At 38.3% G+C, this 13,873-nt stretch overlaps 1 protein-coding gene across 1 annotated transcript in view; it reads left to right on the top strand.

Moving 5' to 3' along the window:
* The window catches only part of LOC117036907 (EGF-like and EMI domain-containing protein 1), a 567,893-nt gene that overhangs the window by 35,006 nt on the left and 519,014 nt on the right, over positions 1-13,873 (top strand). The gene's annotated exons all lie outside the window — the stretch shown is intronic.

Below are 13,873 nucleotides of genomic sequence, written 5' to 3'. Positions count from 1 at the left end.
TTATGTTATGTTTGCAGCACAAAAGGTGAGAAGGCCTCTAGACCTGGTTATAGATCCTCCACAAGCTCTCCAGGGACTTCTCTGAGTGCCTCCACTAACCTTGTCCTCATCTTACGCGCACATTTCGTGAGGCTTGTACAGTGTCTAGGGTTGTCTGGGCCAGAACCTCTAGACTCAGGTGAGCAAACACTTTGTTAGGGCTTGGTTGGTATATAATAAGAGAACACAATATAAATTGGACACTTGAAATGTGCTGCTAATGTATGTAAATCCTCGAAGCTAATAAACTCTTCTGGATTTCTCCATTTCTTCATTAATACCATGTATGGCTTAAGGGGAGTTGGCTACACTACTGTGTTGTGTGGAGGTTGGATTAGCAACTGCAGTTCACCAAGCTTAAAGCTGAATCTTTCAATCCTTCATAGATTTTTAAAACAGGAGCCATCAGCTCAAACAAGATAACTGTGCAGACGGGATCAAAGAAATATCATGTCATTGGCAGAGACACAATTTGATGTTCTCTCTCTTTCTAGTGGATAAATAATATAAAAGGCAATATTGTTTAAGAGAAAAAAATAATATCAAAAGAGTTTCTTGGGACAGATCTTGAAGGTTCCCCCCCGCCATTTTCAGTGAGGAAAATTACTATGTTCACCAAAGTTAGAAAAGGAGAGAAAAGGTCCTTAAAATTGCAGTTTGAGAAATGTAGGTTGGCTATAAGGAATCATATTCTGGTAGGATTGTTAAACATTGGAGAAAGGGTTACAGTAGAGACAGTGCAGGCCTAAACGTGGGGCGGAGGAGGGGTAGGCATACCTGACTTCTGAATGCATTCCAGGAGAAGTCTTCAGAGAGCTGTTAGCAAAGGTTGTGTGAAAGCCTAGACAAGCCCTGGCTACAAAGAACTTGTAAGACTTGTTAGAAAGTAAGAGGAACAGCAAAGAATTGCTCCTAGGCCAAAAGTCATCTTATCGGCAGTGGAAGAGCAGAGGTATTAATGCTCATCAAAATATAAAAGAGGCACAGAAGGAACTGTCTGGACAAGCAAAACACTCTGTGAATAAAGGATAAAAAAAAGGGGAAGGAATTAAAATGTCAGTTTGCTGTGTTTATAGGAAATAGTTATGTGCTTGTAGAAATATTTTGGTTTGGTGGCTAGGAAATATGTATCAAATGTAAATATCTTTTATTTAAAAGATTTTGAACTGCCTTGTTAGACGAGAATTAAATACTGGTAGACTCTTAATTGACCGAGATATTTATGTGCCTTCAGGTAGAAGGATAAAATCAATAGACTCCTAGAATCAATCCTTAAATTATGATTCTCCGACCATTGTTGAGATTATTGGTGTGGTGTGTGTGATACGAGGTTGTGATTGCATATGGGCATCATTAAACAAATGTTTCCTAAGCGACTACTGTGGAAAAAGGCATGGGATATTAAGTTGAACCAAGCGTGATGAATTTTCAAAAAGGTGTTTGCAACATCCTCAGCGAGATTTGACGGTAACAGGTATGGTGAGGGCTGCCAGAGAAGTACACAGACATTCCTACAGAGCAGAGGGCTGGCAGACATGAATTTGGGCTATGTGCGAACATACCAGACTCTCCTGGAGGGACAGCATTGGGCCTTGAAAGAGAAATGGAGTTTCTGATTGCTGGAGATGTATAGGAGGGGCGGGGAAGGGGGCAGGCAACCCGGGCACAGAGAATCAGTGAGTACTCTGTACACTCACAGAGTACGTAGAAACTCTATGTGTAATGTGTGGTGTTTTCTGAAAGCCAACAAAGACTTTTGAGGAGAAAATAGCATCATTAGAGCTTTAGGAGATAACCTTTGGGGAAGAGATAAGAAGACCAATTAGAGAGCTAGAGGAATGACTGCATGTCCCAGCTAAGAGACTGAGGAAATGAAAATATGCAGCTATGAGGAAGAACTTGTGGAGACAAACGCAGGTAGATACAAGGGATAATTTAGAGACAACCAAAGACAGTAGGATGATTGGTAGAATATTGCAGCCATTGCCAAAACTAGAGAGAAGAAAGGAAACCGATTAGCAATTTCTTGGAATCAAAGCTTGCTTCTCTTCTGGCTGCTTTTCTTTCTTCCTTCCCATCCCGTGTTCTGTCCCTTACGTGCAACCTCTGCTTTGTGCTTGGCTCTGTGCAGCCTAAAGTAGTGAAGGGAAATTAAAACATGCAAAAGACATACATGCCTTGCCCTTTAAATGCTCTCCATTTAGTTTGGGGAATAGCGTCTATCCATAAATGTGAAACAATTAGCACACAGTTAAAGATAACGTGACTACTGTGTGAATGCAAAAAGGAAAACTGATGGGTTGAGGTCTCTGTCCTGCAGGAGCTAAACTTAGAAGCAAATATGCAAAGTGTACTCTTTTTAGTTGTGCATCAAGTATTATAATAAACGGGATCAAGCTCATTGGTTCTGGTTCCAGTCTGCTATTAACAGATTTCTCTTTCAGATATCCTTGAAGACGTTAGCATATCTCCATGTGTTGTCACCCTCATATTCACAGATCAGAGGAATATTAAATAAGTTTATGACAAGCTATTCCTGCCCTCTTGTTATTTATGGAGATTTCTTTCCCCTATGAATTATTTTGCAGCTGCTTGTTTTTGAAAGCTTTCCTGTATTTCATAAATAGTTTTTGAATGAATGGAGTGACATTTTAAATTAACTTAACCCCAACTTTCAAATGCAGCATTCCCAAGTGAACGGAAGGCTTCACATATTTTAGGGTTGGATTTGTTGTGGTAACGTCTGAGCATAGGATTCAAGCTTCGATTTCACACCTGGGAATTGTGAACTAGAATACTTAAACACCCCTTACCCACTCCCTATCTTGAAAAGCCCTGTGACTTCAGCAGAAGCTCTAAGAATTTACTTTATTGAGAACTCTTAAAAGAATCAAAAATGGGCTGGTTATTTTGCACTTTCCTCTTAATAGCATCCATGGATAAATACCGGTATCTTTTGTTGCCATCTGTTTTCTAGTTTCCAGGTCTATTTTTATGTCCTGTTTCTGTTCTGTTAAACTTTCTATTCTATTTATGAAAACTACATAGAGTTGGCAATATGAGATTTTTTTTTGCATCTTCTTCCATTTGATGAGACAAACTACTAGATCATTTTAGAAGACAAAGTGATTTGTGAAATTTGAATATGAAAACCAGTAACAAAAGGAAAAAAAGCAATTGGGGTGTTTGCCAGATGGGAGATGCCTCACTGCTGTTTCAAAGGCTGGTGAGGCCCACTTGATAGGAAAAGGCTCACTGTATCTAATCTTTTGATATTCAGTCAGGGCAACCATGGACTTTAGAAAAGGTAGTGTCTATAAAAGGAGCAGATAGTGATCCCTGCGGGACACTACAAGTCATTTCCCCCCCTCTATTTCTACTCTTTTGGGTCTCTGTACTCTAATTAAAATTGGTGTTTTGGAAAAAGAGAACATGAATTCTGAATACAGTAACAAATTATATCCTTGCCTCAGATGGATTTAAAATGACTGCAGACTTGAAATTTCCCTGCCTCTGAAAACTTAATTTGATATTTTCTGTTACACACTAAGCAGTGATTTGCAGAGGCACAGACTATAAGATTAATTGAGGCAGCCATCTCTTCTGGCGCATCTAATCTTACATCTAATTATCTGATCATCTGAATCGCAAATACAGTAGTTAAAGGGTGTCTGTTTAAAGGGCAGCCACTCAATGTAAATATTAAAAAGGAGCTCTGATTTTCAGGAAGCATACATGGAAGCTAATAATAGCCATTATGTTATTCATGGTAGTAGGTCAAGCAGGTCACATAAAAATGTGCTTATATTGTTCTATCACTAAAATGTGAAGATCATTCTGAAGTCCGGACTGTGCTTGCTTTGGCAATTAACCTCCATTAGTATTCCAGGCCACAGAAGAGCAAAACTCTTAAAAGGCTCTCTTTTTCATGAATGTACTGTCAAACTGACTTCATCATTTAAATAGGACTGTAGTCACAGTAAATGATGAGTTGATATTTATACAAAGCATAACCTTAATTAAAATATTATGAGCAATTAAACCCAGTGTTCATGGAATTGTTATACATTTATACGTAACAGAATTTAAAAAAAACACATAAAAAACATTACATAGGACCGTTAAGTTTTGTCTGAATCTAATTAACTTTGACAGGGTTTGGGCTTTTCTCTCCCTTATTTTTAGAAGTGCTGTAGATAAATGTACTTGCATCTGAAAAATTTCAAACAGTTGTGATCAGCAATTCAAGTCTGATTTAAAATGTATGTATTGAGATGCTGTCTTAAATACAGAGTTGATAGACATGCAGTGCACAACTTCTTGTAACAGGAAGGCAGATGTGGAAGGGAGAACAGCTGTAGACTGGAGCTGCTAGTGGGTATTGTTTTTGTCACAATTTAGTGTCAGGCGGCTACTGCTGTGAGCAGGACTTTGTAGATTTGGCTCTGATTAATGAAAAGGTGAACTCACACTGCTGATTCCCTGGAAAGCAATTAGGAGAGAGAGAGTTTCCCTCACCCTTTCACTTCTGTAACCCTATGGGAACAGAGGTACTGTGAGCAGATCCAAGTTCCCACGGACTCTCAGGGACTCCCTGGCTTTTATAAGTGAGGTAAGGACGTCCTCCTGCAAACAGTGAATACAGCTTTGAGGGTATTGGAGTTCCAGTTCTACTGTTGCTGGCTTCCCTAAAATCCACTAAGGAGGAGCCTGCACTGAGAGGAAGCAAGGAAGTTTTCAGTGCAGTGTCTATGGTTCAGAGGTAACAATAATAACAATAATGGCTATATTTTATTCAGCACCAACTATTTAGGTGATTTGCATATGTTATTTTATTTAATTTTTACCCCAACTCTTTGAAGTAGGTACTATTTCCAATTTACCAATGCAGAAACTGAGACCCAGAGCATTTATTGTCATTCTCAAAGGCATGTAACTTCAAAGAGCTAGTGCTATTAAAATGCAAGATAAACCATAGAAATTGATGTTGAATATTGAATGAGATGAAGATTAGGTGAAAAAATGTAACAAAACAATACATGTAGCATATAAACCTATTTATCTAAAACATGCAAAAAAAAGAACACACACACACACACACACACACACACAAATGTAAAGAGAACCAGAGTTGAGCATACTAGTTGGCTGACACTGGTTATTTGAGGTAGCTGAGCAGGGGGAAACACAAGTAGAACAATATTTTCAAGTTTGTTTTCAGGAATCTCATATTGTTTAAATCTTTAATTAATGTGTTGCTTGGGTAATTACAAACTTCAAAATCAAGAAAGGACTTTTGCTGCTAAAATGAACATTTGAAAATAAAAATATCGAAAAAGAAAGTGGCAGCAGCTCTGATTTCAACTAGGACTCTCTGACTCCAATGTTTGATGCTTTTTGGTGCTTTTTTTCTACTAAACTATGTGGCCTTTTCAAATGTGTGATTAATGTTGAAAAAAATCCCATGGAAGGGGTTGGTGAATCTTCTGACCTCCCTTTGGTCCCCAGCAACCCTGTTTATACAGAGCTGACTTGGGGACACATCGAATATCTATCCTTAATCTATTTAAGCCAGTCAATATATATTGAGTACCTATTATGTGCCAGTTGCACTGTGAAACCCAGAGGAGGCTGCAGAGATGAAAAAAGCACTGACTCTGCCCTTAAGATGTTTACAGCATCAGGAACAGACAGACTCATGCCTAAACAGCTGATAAATAAAGCCAGACGTTACACATGCAGTGAGGGAAACAGTGCAGCATGGGGCATTAGGAGGGGACCATTGTAAAGCTAGGGCTCATATGACAATTTATTTGGTACCTTAGGTAGATGTCTACGAGGTGAGCATGATGGGAGATACTAAAATATGGCCTCAATCCTCAAATACTAGAGTTATAGGAAAGAGAACATTAAAATATGGACAAATGATAAAGAGCAAAAAAAGCCAGGCATAGTATATAATTGACGGCTAGGTAATGTAAGTTAGGCCCTAAGTGAAATAGGACGTCAGAAAAGGAAGTGATCACTACAGGTAAGAATTATAGACAAAGGTTTCCTAAGGAAATAAATGATAATACTAGTATTTTTTTTCTGCTTAGCAGTTGCTCTGCAAAAGACAGGTGGTCAGGAATCCTAGTTCACACTTGGAAATTGGCCTTAAATGGTCCCTCTCTTCATTCTTTGACCCTTATTTGAAAAACAAACAGAATAACAAATCTATCTGTAGCTGGTGCATTTAATTGATAATCTATCTATCTATCTATCTATCTATCTATCTATCTATCTATCTATCTATCTATCTATCTATCTATAGATATGTGCACTTAATTAGTATACGTATATAAATCAGGCATCACAGATGTTGCCCTTTCTCTCTCTCTCTTCCCTGCTTCCCTCACTTATTTGCTCACTCCCTTCCTTCCTTTTTCTTTCTGCTAGTACTTCTAAGACATTGGTCATAGAATCAGGCATACGTGATTTAAAAAAAAAAAAGATTCTTACTCTAAAGAATAGGAAACAAGTCTAGAGGAGCTAGGTGTTTAGGGAGTTTCCCTTTAAGAGGCATTAAACCTGTGTTCTGGATCTTTCTAGTAGTACTGTGATCATGTATCACCAGTACCTAACACAGTGCTAGAATTACTAGATGCTTAGTAAGCACTAGTTCTCTTCTCCACCCTTTTCTCCCACCTTTCTCCAAGCCTTTAGGGACTTAATCTGGGGAGAAGAGAGAAAATCTCACGTGGGATAATCTAAGACTGAGGGTTACATATTTGGAAGGAATTTGATTTTCAATAGTCAATTCCTGCCAATCTCTCAATATTATAGTGACTGGGTCAGTTATTACTAAGGAACTCTGCATTGCTTGGAAGATAACAATGTAAACAGCTTAGAAAATGCATATGGATCTAGGGCAAACCACATACTCTGTTAAGTGATTTGGAGATTATTTTTGAAAAAGATATTTCTATCACATCAACTTCTTTCTATTCTTTTTTTGTTTTTAATTATTTTAAAATGGAAAAAAAATCTTCCACAGCCAGTCTGAATCATATTTACTTAATTAAAGACTGAACTCAAGACTCAGCTCCTTCATGCATTTTTTTAAAGCATGATAATTTTTCAAATTATACAAGTATGTACTCTCACCATAGAAAATCTGTAAAATAAAGTATACAAAAAATAAGCAGAAAGACTTGTAATCCTACAAGTAATCTTACAAGAGAAAACTATTGTTAACATTTGGTTTCAAGTGTTTCCAGTCTTTTTTATGCTAATTTACAATACAGTTAGTACAGATGTTTGGTTGGGATCATACTTCTTGAATTTGGTTGCATCGGTTTTTAGTGTGACCCAGTTTATAAATCATTATTCCTTTTCACAGTAATCCTGAGGTGTCCATAGAGAAGAGGCCTATTTTGGAACCTGACTGAACACTCTGTGCCAAGGCTTCTCTCCTCCACTGTCATCCCCCAAAGTGTGGAAGGCCAGAGAGTGACTGGGCAGGAACTTCGGCGCTGTGCCCAGCAGGGCAGACTGGGGAAGCAGTTGCTCAGTCTGGGGACGGATCATGGCAGCTGGCTGGTTCAGAGGCTTTTAGAGGGCTGACTGGCCAGGAGCAGAAACAGAAAAGAGTTGAATTAATTGCCACATGTCCTGAGATACATGCCAAAGCAAAGTGACAGGTTAAGACCTGATGTGACCTGCAGGTGGCCAGAAACAGAAGAAGTAGGAGAGAAAACATTCAAGAAGCATCTTTAGACAGACAGAATGCTTCTACTGTCAACAATATTTTGTCTTCGCTGGGTAGCAAAGTGGCTGCATTTATACCAGACTGTGGTGGCCCAGAGCTCACATATGTGAAGGATTAGGATGGCAACATGTTTGGAAAGGGAGACAAGGAATTTATCCCAGAACTGCTTTTGTTTGCTTATATGTATTTATGTGAGGTAGTTTGGGGGATTCTGGTGGAAATTAGAGGGGTGGGAGCTATTAAAGGCTCCCTCCCCCAGCCACCCTTTGGTGCCCTTCCTGATTATTTCTTTGGACCCCAAGAACTACCCTAAGTTCAGGAGAACCCTTGAAGCCTTGTTTTAGGGAAGGTTCTTATCACCTGAACAAACTAGGGATGCCATGCAATGTCCCTGGGCCCATGGTGGTCCCGGAAATCCATGTCCTTCTATGTGGATGACTGATAGAAAATACTCCTTGATTTAGTATATATTTATTCAGCACCAACCATGCGTTAGATACTATGCAGAATACTGTGGATATAAACACTAATAGAAAGGATCCTTTACCCCAGGAAACACTTAATAGAATATATGCAGAAGTAGACTTGTAAAGAGATTAATATGTCTTAGAATCAGTGGGGTCGTGCTGTTTGTCCAGTCATGAGAATTGAATAGTGAGTGGGACTTAATGAGTGATTGTCAAATGATTACGTATTATGTTTATCGACTTAATATGGCCTTATATCATAAGCTGACTTTTGCACAACTTTTATTATGCTGAGCTTCTTATGCTATTGTGTTTTGAAACCTGAGTGAATACATGCCTGTCCTTTCCCCGCACACCCACCCCTGCTCTTTTTACAATGTACTTTCTTTACAACAGTCCTTTGACATATTTCCTTCTCCTTAATTCAACATTTTATCTCATTTAAATCCAGGAACTTGATAGGTATGAGAAGTTTCCTCTAACGATCTTTAGAACCAGGTTTCAGGATTGTAGCTGCAGGTCTTGAGACTGAGATGGGATAGACTTTCTGAGCAATGCTGCTGCATCTTTGGTATTTGTCAGGCATCCCAAATGATCCAATCCTTGTCACAGTTGGAGAATCAGTGGGGACTTTGAGCTATAACTGCAGATTGTTTCTGGACATGTGTCAATAAAATGTCTCTTTCATGATTGCAAATTACACAACAATGTGAGTCTGCCACTTTAGACAAAACTGGATCTGAGTTTTGGCTTTTTTACAGTAAAATAATTTTTTAAAAATTTATAGAGGTCAGCTAGTTCTCTTATGACCACTGGGGGACAGTGTGTGCAATGCTGGGCGTTGATCTTTAGTAGATCTCAAGGGTGGTGCTTCTCAAACTGAAGCATGCATAAGAATCACCTGATACAAACAAACAAAAAGAATCACCTGTAGAGCTGGTTAAAACACAGAGCTTGCTGGGCTCCATCTCCAGAGTTTTTGACTCAGCATATCTGGGTGGGTTCCAGAATTTGCATGACTAGCAAGTTCCAAGGCTTTGCTGATACTGCTGGTCTAGAGACCACACTTGAGAACCACTGATCTAGCAGATTCCCTGACTGTGAAAAACTATTATTACTTTTTAAAAATTTAGATCTGAAAACAAACAAACAAACAAAAACACAAAAAACTACTGGAGGATGGATTCTCATTGGAATAGCCATGATTCTATGGAAGACTGGAAAATCTGTGTTTTGTATTCTGTGTTTTCAGGTAGCAAGACAATAGCTTTCCTCATAACTTATTTAAATAGTTTTTCAATGGCAAAAGATATATTATAAAGTCTTTATCTGAAACTTAGTTCACCTTTGTCTTAGACTTTTTTACTTTGGAAAGGTGGCATCCTATGGCAATTGAAGATCATTATCAGTCTTCTTTATTTCCTTCCACCGCAAATCTAAGTAATATATTACTTTAGTACCTTAGCATTGACCTTAACTTAATTTTGATAAACAAAAAGATGTTGAATAGTAAGGCCAATTATCTTTGATGAGAGAAAGCTGAACTCTTTTAACCTGTACAAGACGTGTTTAATAGGACATGTCCAAGTTCTTGGAAGGAAATTTATCTGACCCAGACATGACAGGCAGAAGTGACTTTCATTTAGCATGCCTCTTTTGAGTAAGACTTTATATCAGAGATTTATTGGAGACACTTTGGTGCAATTTTTTTGTCTTTCAGTTAGTAAATTAACGTCCCATGTAACACCTAGCCTGTGGAATAGTTATCTGAGGAACTTTTCCTCAGACATCAGGGGTAAATTCCAGTTTTCATGGAGCCTGACCTGAGACTTATAAAATCTGGGAGGCCCTCTTAAAAAGTACAAACATACCTTATATTTGAAAATTTTAATGAAAAATTTAAGTTTCATTAGTTTCAAGGTCAATTCACTTCTGACTGTATTATAGGCCCCCGACACAATTGCTGATACATTGTAGATACTCAAGGAAATTTTGTGGAGTGAATTCATGAATTCTTCATCACAGTATCTTCAAAGCACTGTGATGTCCATTAGTGTTGAGCTATTGCTGTCACTATCCATGACTTGATGTTGAACGTACATTAGCACTAGGATTTTTTGTTTTAAAGAAAACACAGGATCTAAATCAACCAGTGTTTTTCTTTGTAGAATCAATAACGTATTCATAAGGGGCCTCCCATCCTAAGGTAAGGTGAAGAGCAGTGAAGACAGACCAGCAATGAATGGCTTAGGCTAAGGAGGATGTCAGCTGGGTAGATCTGACAAATAGAGCTCAAGACTAGTTAGGTCAGAGCTCAGAAGATCCTATTGTTCTGTCTTCCAATTTTTAGTATAAATGGCAGGGCTGGGAGGTTTCAAATGGTGGAGAATTTGCACTCAGATCTCAATGATTTTAGCAGAACTTTAGTTACTGCAGGGGACTGGGTGTGGGAGGCCAGGTTTGGCTGAGGACAGACTAACAGCAGGAGAACACATGGAGTCTGATCCTGGAGCATGGTCAGAGCTGTCTGTCTCCTTTGCTCGTGTGTGTGTGTGTGTGTGTGTGTGTGTGTGGTCAGGTGAAGATTCATGAGTGTTGCTGCTTTGAGACAGCAGTAAAAAAAGAAGTGAAGAATAAGTGATTGCAGCTTCCTCTTGATTAAGGTCAATGTGTTGGTTTAGGTCTTCCCAGAGCTTCGGGATTCTGAAAGAAAATATAATAAAAGAGGATTAAGGAAGTAGGCCAAGCAATTTAAAGATAGTCACAAACATGGAAAAGGTTTATCTTAATGATTTGATTTGGAGCAAGCGGGGATCATTTAAAAGGAAGGAGAACCACATTATTAGCCCATTATATCCCTGATCAATATAGACTACCCATTCCTTTTAAATAGTTTATGCATAATAACTAAGAGATTGCCCAGGGAAAACAAAGTATCATTTATAATTGCTATTTGAATATTTTATATACAAGCTAATCTTCTGAAGATTTAGAGAAATCATTGCAGATTAAAATAAGAAATAAAGATTTGCCTTTATAAGAAATTAATGATAGTTCTGAAATTGAAGAACCATTTAGTGCTGGGAGAAATAAATACAAATTGTAACATCTATTTGATAGAATTTTGTTTAGATTGCTTCTGGTGATAAACCATCTATAATAATATAAATCAAGGATTGGTGTTTGCCATAAATTTGCAATGTTTAGCATAATTTTCATTTGCATTTCATACTAAAATGACACCAAGAAATATGAGATTAATTGTTATTAAGTGAAAATGACTTTCATGTCTGTAGTCATTTTTAGAAACAGTTACGTGTAATTCATTTAGGGAGCAGAAAAAATTAATTTGCAGCTGTGGTGGGATCTAGCACATTAAAACAAAGAGGGCAGTGGCGTAAGTAATAAATTTTTGGAACGTAAAGGTGGATTATTTTTAACCCCTCATTTTGATTTCTCTCTAACTTCTAGATACCTTATGGTACCCTTCAGGTAACTATGTTTTGTTTTTTTCTTTGAGAAATCTAACCTCAGACTAGAAGCTTAAAAAATCCATAGCCAATATTTCCTAAGCATTTACCATGTTTTGGACACTATTCTAAATGCTGTATATGTGTTAACTCAATTGAGTCATTTTGATTAGAGCCCTTTTTAGGCAAAGTCACACATTTACTCATTCAGACACTACTGAACACTGTTTCTGTGCCAGACACCGAATCAGCTTGAAAGCATTAATGTTTTAGAGGAAGCTGGAGGAAAATGATCATATTTAAGAGTTTATAAAAATAAGTCCGACTTCTGATCAATATGGTATAATAAGTTCACATTTTGAGGTCCCTCTGTTAAGAATATCTATCGAAGCTGTATAAAACATTTTTAAAAAACACAATAAAAAGCAGTATTATATAAAAATTTAAATTTAGACCTCTAGGTGGACCAGAGAGGGTACAGAAATGACAAGCAGCGGTGAATTGAGGTACAGCGTGATCTTGCTACGCTCTAGGTCTAGAAGCAGAAAGAGGTGGTTTAGGAGCTTGAGATGCTAGAGGAGAACAATAATTGCCCAAAGCCAGACTCACAACATGAAATAGGGATTGTCCCTCCCTGGCCACTCCCCTTTCCCCAGACTGCTGCTTGGGACATTGATTTCTAGGAAGCTGTGCGTTTAGCACTGGGAGGACAGAATCAGCCCAACTACCAGGACCTGAGCCAAGCCACCTGCTGCCTTGGTTTCTGTGTCTACAGAATGCTTTCTCACATCACGGAGCAGTAACTGAACTAGCAGGGTTATAAGACACCTGCTTCTGGATTGCGTGCCCAGGAGGATGGGTGGAAGGAACTACAGATTAACCGGCACTGCTGATTGAGAAGAGTTCTCAGTGTGCCGCGGTATAACATGGGACTGTTTTTATTTTTAGTTTTTTCTAATCATTACTTTCAATTATGTTAGTTTGCTTCTTCTTTTCTCATCCTTACAACAAGTCACTAACTGAGTCCAAAAATTTCCAGTCACTTACATTAATTAAGTTATTCTAGCACAGTTTTAAACTTAAGTCTTCCAAATCTGGCGCCTCCTTTCTGTCACCACAGAGTCGAGCTATAGCCTTCGTAGCTTGAAGGGACCCACAAGGGCACGTTCTGGCTGTGGTCTGGCTCTGAGGTGTCTTCTTTTTCTCCCATTTCCTCTAACAGCCCTGTCTCCTGCTGGATTGGGTATGGTAGGGAGAAGGGGTGATGGAGGCTGACTTCCTGCTAGTTATGGGGTGGTGCTTCATGTTACTTGGATTAGGCTTAGTTCTATCTGAAATTGGTGCCTTCTATTTTAGGTGGTATACCCTGCATTCTTGGGGGAAATATTCACTTTAATCCAGTCTGTCTCTGAGGATCATTGCAGAAAGGTCTGCAGTTTTCCTTTGTGTCCTTCCAATGGTCCACATGCCCAACCACTTCTTTGGTTGGGTGTGAGATCACTTGATCTACTAGCCACAGGGAGCCTGATGACTTCTTCCCCTCCTCTCATCTCAGTGCTCTTTTGCATGAAGCCAAAGTAACCCTCTTGAGTTTGTGGAGAGCTGATGTGCGGTGGGCTTACTGCAGCTCAGCATCTGCAAGACCTACTTTATGAACTCTTCCAACACGGTCTCCTTACCTTGTTTCATACATCCATGCACCAGAATCAGCACTCATTTACATGAGACTTCAATACATCAGGGGACTGATGATAAGTACTTCCAAGAATGCACCTACTATGGTAAAGGTAACCATTAAAATATTAGAAATTTAGAATTAGGCCAAATAGATTGTGGAGAAGAGAGAATATAGAGAACATTTTCTGTCCAACAGACATAAGAAAGAGAAACAGTAAATACAAATTGCTTGTATATAGATGCCACAAAATGAGATGGTAGAAATAAATATAGCTTCACTTGTAATGAAAATGTATGTAAGTATATTTACCTTACCAATTAAAAGATAGAAAACAAGAAGTTAGATTTTTTTTTGATGCAGCAATAGACATAAGAATGTATAGTAAGATTTAAAATGAAGTAACAACAAGGTATGACTAAGAGCATGCTAATCATGTATAAGTTGGTATAAAAATGTTAACATCAGACAA

The sequence above is a fragment of the Rhinolophus ferrumequinum genome, chromosome 2, assembly GCF_004115265.2.
Source record: "Rhinolophus ferrumequinum isolate MPI-CBG mRhiFer1 chromosome 2, mRhiFer1_v1.p, whole genome shotgun sequence".
NCBI lineage: Eukaryota > Metazoa > Chordata > Mammalia > Chiroptera > Rhinolophidae > Rhinolophus > Rhinolophus ferrumequinum.
The sequence above is the reverse complement of the archived record's forward strand: the minus strand, read 5'-3'. Positions and strand labels throughout refer to the sequence as shown.